Genomic DNA, 6804 nt, shown 5'->3' with positions numbered 1-6804 from the left:
CCAGAAGAGGCATCAAACTTGATCTCGACAGGTAGAGGAGTGGTTGCAAGCTTGGCATCATCCAATTGATAATCACGAACTATATCCAGCAAGTATTTTCATTAAAATTAGTGCTAAGAGAAGACCTTGCTAGTTCCAAGCCCAAATATGGCATGCCCCAAGTTTTTTATGGTGAAGAGATCATCCAAGTAGTGTTTGATTATAGTTAAGGCATCTAAAGAGTTACCTATGAGAAGGACATCATTAACATATACAATTAGTGCCAAAAAACAAGAAGCATAACGCAGGGTAAATAAATAGTGATCATGTGGTGACTGCTTGAAACCATAGGCTTCCAGTTTAGATGTAAGTTCAATATTTCATTGCTTAGAGACTCGTTTCAAGCCATATTAGGATTTCTTGAGGCGACAAACTAAGCCTCCATGAGCCTTACTATACCCTTCAGGTGGAACCATGTAGACTTCATCACCAAGATTGTCATGAAAGAAGGCATTGTTAACATCTAACTGTAAAAGAGGCAAGCGATGAGCAGTAGCAGTACCAATGAATAAACAGAGAGTAACAGTCTTTGCCACAGGTGAAAAACTATCAATAAAATCAACCCCTTCAATTTGATTATAACCTTTGGCAACGAGCCTAGCTTTGTACCATTCAATGGAGCCGTCATGTTTGAGTTTAACTTTGTAAACCCATCTAGAGCTAACGGCTCACTTGCCTGCAGTTAACATTGTAAGGTCCAGGTGGAGTTTTTTTCCAGCGTTTCAAGCTCCAGTGAGGGTACTGGTTAGCCTCCATAAAAGACCTACGCTCCTGAACAACATCTACTTGCGCTAAAAACAACATGTGTGCAGGACTAAAAGAGCCAAGTTCACAAAGATGATCTGAAGAAGAAGATGTATGATTACATACAAAATCCTGTAGCCATTGTGGCTGAACAACCCTTCTTTGTGACCTTCAAAGAGTAGGAACAGAAGCAGAGGGAGGTCTTAAAGTTGAGGAGCTAAGAACAATAGAGTCCGAACAGATCTGGACCTAAGGAACAATAGAAGTATTAGATGTTGTGTCAAGTGTAGGGGTAAGGTAAGTAGGGAGTAGGAGTAGATGGAGTAGTTGAAAAAGGAAATTGGTTTTCATGAAATTGCACGTCTCTAGAGGTAAAATGGTCTTGTCCTCCAGATGATAAAGTCTGTAACCTTTGTGTATTTGGCTATAGCCAATGAAGACACACTTTGAGACCCTGGGATCAAACTTGTCTTTATGAGGTAAGACAGTTGTAGCATAACATAGACACCCAAAAACTCTGAGGTGATTAAGGGATGACAGTTTCTGGTAAAGGATTTCGTAAGGAGTTTTCTACTGCAAGATGGAATAAGGTAAGCGATTGATAATGTAGGCTGTAGTTAAAATGCATTGTACCAGAATTTGTGAGGAAGAGAAGCTTGGTGTAGGAGTGATCTAGCTATGTTAAGCAGGTGTTTATCCTTCCCTCTCAGCAACACCGTTTCGTTGAGGTGTGTGAGGGCAAGATTGTCGATGAATAATACTCAAGGACTGAAAAAGAGCATGGCGACTAGCATTAACAAACATAATTCCACACACAAGCATTAACAAGTTCGTGTGTCTCCACTTGAACCAGTCCATTTAGTTTGCAACGTAACACCTTCAGTAGCCTCCCTTGTCTATTTACCATTCTTTGCTTCTCAACTCTAAGGACCATGGGAAATGCTATGTTCACATAGGGAAAAGGATCCATCACTAGGATCTAATTTCGAATACTGTCATAACTATTATCCAAGCCCATAAAAAATTGTACAAACTTTGTTAAATTGTTTTCTTCAGCTGTTACTCTAGTGGCATCACAGGTACATAAGCCGCATGTGCAAATTTTTTTGGGTGGCGTAAGACACTCAATTCATCCCATAACGCAGTCAAATTATTGAAGTGTTCAACAATGCTAAGTGTTACTTGTGTAATTGAAGCAATAGCACACTGCAATTGATATACAAGAGGACCGTTATTCTCTCTGTACCTCTCCTCAAGGTCCAGCGAAAGCTTCCTAGAGGACTTAGTATATAGAAAAGCCTTCGAGATCTTTTTAGTTATGGCATTCAAAATCCAAGACGTCACCATTGAGTCTACCTTAATCCAAGTTTCATAGGTGTTAGAAGTTTTGTCTGGCACAGTAAATGTGCCGTCAATAAAACCCAGCTTCAGCTTTGTGTGAATAACGATCACTATTGGCCTCCGCCAAGCCAAAAAATTAGTTCCATCAAATGGAGCGCTAATTAGGACCATCCGTGGATGATCCCCTCCATGAAGTTGTAAAAACTCTGGCATTTATGGATCTCGTCATCCACCATAGCTGCCAAGCAGCTACTTGTAACAGTGTTCGTATGCAATTCAAGTAAAATGGTTATCAATGTGTTTGAATTTAGAAGGTTTCTTCAGATCATGTTTACTCCATTGCACAAGGCTTGATATTTGGTTTTGTCCCACATTTATTTGTTTTGGAGCCCGCCTATTTTAAATCAGGCATACCTGTGATTATCCTGGATAAGTCTGATTAAGGCCTTGTTTATTTTGATGAATAGGATTAAGTTTTGATATATTAATAATGGATAAAATTTGGAATGAGATTAATATCAGGCTATATACCTTATTTACTTGTATTGATAAAATTCGAGATTAAATTAATTTATGTTACTTTATTATATATATTTGAAGCAAAAGAAGTCACAACTTTCAATTTTGAAATTACTGCCGCCCCCCCCCCCCAATTCAGTGCCAATCGATAATGCCTAAGTTGGCCTAACAATGAGATTGAGATAATACAAGAAAATCAGGTTCATTTGGAGACGGAGAGAGAGAGGGGGTAAATTTGTGAATGAGGAGGAACTCAGTTTTAGAAAACATCTTTAATAAGATTGTTGTTTTGTCCCTCCAATTTGTATTGAATCTTGATTTTTTGGCAAGTATAATTTTATTGGGTTTAATGTAATTTACACCTCCATTATAAATAAGCAAATTATTCCCTTGTGAAAAAATAATTCATCACCCGTATTTTTTAAAATGAAGTAATTTACCCTCCTCGTCTTAACAATTTGCTTCTTAGACTGGGAGGTAAATTACTTTATTTTAAAAAATACAGGGGGTAGATTGCTGCATTTTTAAAAAAAACAAGGGGATGAATTGATATTTTATTTTCGCAGGGGGATAATTTGCTTATTTGTAATATCACGGGGATTGTTTGCATGTTTCTCTAATTTTATTTCAGTTTATCTCCGGTGATTATGCTGTAATAGACATTTGGTAAGATACCTGATTCGATTAATTCTTCATCCGGGATCAAGCTCAAATTCTGATTACCAAGCTTGGAAAAGTCAATAATGGTTAGAATAGAGAATTGCCATGGGCTCTAACAGAATAAGACATCGAACAAACATGGATGTGAAATGATATCTGAAAAAGTGAGAGAAAGAAATCAATTAATTTTGTAAACAACGCCTAATAAGTTGCAATCCCATCTGCCTTAGGCCTAAGCTAGTGGATTAAATGGTAATTGACCAATGCTCCCCATCTTCAAAAAACCCCTCCTAAATATCATTTTCTTTAACTACAAAAATGCTAAAATTATATGTTGGAAAAACCAAACAACATTTTCTTGGTCTCATTTTGATCTACAGAGCTTCCCTCTTTCTGAAATAGACAACATAATAAGTATGATGTTGCCGATGAGAGTTTCCGCAAGGTCAAGGTTCAAGCATAGCAAAACTAAAGGCAAAATTGAAGTATTGAGGAAGATCAGCTGCTTCAGGCTCTAATCATTATTTTTTTGGTGTTATTCACAGATTGATGTCTGAATAGTTTAGTTTCTCTATATCAAAATTGACATTGGTTGTTTGTCGTGTTTCACATCAGAAATTCTTATTAGTTATTCAGGATTGCCAATCGCAATAGCACACATTCTTTGGGTTGTAAAGAACTCATTCCCATTCAAAGAATTCAGGTACCATTTTGATACTAATCTATAGTCGAGTGGGGTTGGGTTAAGAGCGAGTTATTTTTTTTACCACCTTTCATACAGTTGTAGCATTACATCAGTTGTTCTTTGTGTATTGAATTTAATGTGAATAAAATTTTATCTTTTAAATGTAGCTTATTTTGTGAACATATATGTTCATCGATACATATATATGATGTTGTTTCTATGTCAGATTGTTTGGGAGTGTGTTTAATTTCTTTGACTTGCTTTTTGTTGGTAGACCATGATGGAGTCCACCAGACATGATGAGTTTTTGGTTGCTTTTCATGCAATTGTGGTAGACATTGTTAAGATTTTGTTCGCGTTCTACTATGTTTACTAGCAACGATACAGTGAAAAGCAAAACGAGAGAGTAAGGTGCACGACACCACTTGATGCAAAGTAGGATTAATGATCAACTCAAGTACTTTAGATCATTGTTCGAAGTTAGTGATTCTGTTGGGTTTTCACCCAGTGATGAGCCCAAACAATTACAATCTAACACAAATTATTACAATAATTATGGATTTTACAACCCTTAATAAAATACAAACCGATTTACAATAAATATTACAAAATAAAGCGGAATAATGTCAGAACAGAAATACAAATGGTAAAAGGCTCAGTGAGCCGAGATTAGAGGAGGAAGCACACGGCCTTAACATCAGCAATCCACCACCGATTGCACGAAGAAACCATGGCTACCAAGGCTTAAAATCACATAGTCCTACCACTTAGGTATTTCTAAGTTCACAAGGTACTTAGGAAGAAGATCGGTTCTTCTCTCTTTTTCTTATTCTATTCGGCCAAAAAACTACGGGAGATTTTTTAGAGGTTAGGATTAGTAATTGTATTTGGGTCAGGTAATGGGCCTAACCATAGGCCAAGTGGGGTGGCTGATGTGAGCCATCCAAGTGAGATAGCAGATGGGCCTTGGGCTGGGCCTACCATAAAAGAGTCATGGGGCATTATTTTCTACATGCTCCACCTTGGAGTAAGACCTATAAAAGGATCAAGGCCCATTTATTGGATCTGGCATTCAATCATAGCCAGGGTTCCTTGGGTGTACCTGCAAGAGGAAAAAAAGGCAAGTGTATATAGGTTAGAAATAAAGTGTATTATCCTAAGTTTAAAATTTTAAGGCACGTTTTAAAATTTTGTATAGGAAGACACTTAGTTCCCATATCTGCAGGAATTTTTTTCATATTTAATTTTTTCAAGATTAATTATTTCTTTTTCAATTAAATATCTAACAAAATGATATCTTACATCTATATGTTTTGTTCTTTTATGATATACTGGATTTTTGCAAAGTTGGATAGAGATTGACTATCTGAGAAAACAATAATTTTTTGTTTCAAAAAATCGATTTCCTTTATGACACCTTAAAGTCAGATGGCTTCTTTAAAAGTTTCAGTGGTGGCTATGTATTCTGCTTCAGTGGTTGATAATATGTTGTAATTGAGATTTTCAACTGATGCATGCACCACACAAAGTAAAGATATAGGAGGTAGTAGACTTTCTACTATCTATATCATTTGCATAATTTGAGTCAATGTAACCAACAAGGTTAGCACCTTTAGAACATTTAGAAAAAGTTATTCTAAGATTTGCATAACCATTTAAAGAGTTAAGCAACTATTTGAGAGCCTCCCAATGAGAAGGACCAGCATTAGACATGTATCTACGAAGAATGAGTGGCTAAGGGGAAAGATGAAGGTTTTGAATTTGTCACTGAAAACCCTTTCAAAACAAATTGAATATCGAAATTTTGATTTAAGAAAATTATGGAGTCTTTTTTATTTTTTAGTACTCATTCCTAAAATTTTCTTAGCATCTCCTAATTCTTTCATTTCAAAATTTTTACTAAGGCTTTCTTGTATGTTCTTAACATGTTTTAAACTAGGGCTAGCAATAAGCATATCATCAACATACAAGACAAGAAAGGAGGGAACGTCATGCTCATATTTGAAATAAAGACAATGATCATAATTACTTCTTTTGAAGTTTAAGGAATGCATAAACAAATCAAAATTGTTTTTTCCACTGCCTAGGAGATTGCTTCAAGCCATACAAAGATTTTTTCAGTAAGCATACATGGTCAAGTTTGGACTTATCAGTAAAACCAGTGGATTGATTCATGTAAATATTTTCTTTTAAATCACCATGTAAGAATGTTTTGATATCCATTTGTCTTAACTCCCAATTAAAATGAACAGGAAGAGCAAGTATAATACGAATAGTGGTGTATTTCAGAACAAGAGAAAATATTTCAGTATAATCAATTCCTTCTTTTTGTGTGAAGCCTTTGGCTACTAATCTAGCGTTAAACTTTTTAGAGGTGTTTTCTTGTTTGATTTTGAAAATCCATTTACATTCAACAACAGAATTAATTTTAGGCTTAGGCACTAGAATTCATGTTTTATTATTCTTTAATGATTTCATTTCTTCATCCATGACACTAAGCCATTGTTCAGATTTTAAAGCTTCTTCAAGAGAGCTAGGTCCCTTCCCCCTGTTGGCTATCCTTTATAAAACCCTCCATATTATTAAAGGTGAACTCTAAGTCTAATTCTTTATTTTTCTTTTGAGGATTATTTAGACCTGACATTTCAGTTTCATTAAAGGTTACATCTCTACTAATTAAGACCTCAAAACTAGGTTGGCTTTTAAGCCATAGCCTATACACTTTTACCCCTTCAGGACAACCAATAAATACACATTTTTGGAATTTAGGTTTAAGTTTATCAATATTTTGATGAACAAATTTAGAACATCAAAAA

This window comes from Sesamum indicum, linkage group LG1 (assembly GCF_026168435.1).
Source record: "Sesamum indicum cultivar Baizhima isolate 11 linkage group LG1, ASM2616843v1, whole genome shotgun sequence".
NCBI classification, from domain to species: Eukaryota; Viridiplantae; Streptophyta; class Magnoliopsida; order Lamiales; family Pedaliaceae; genus Sesamum; species Sesamum indicum.
This window is presented reverse-complemented; position numbering follows the sequence as displayed.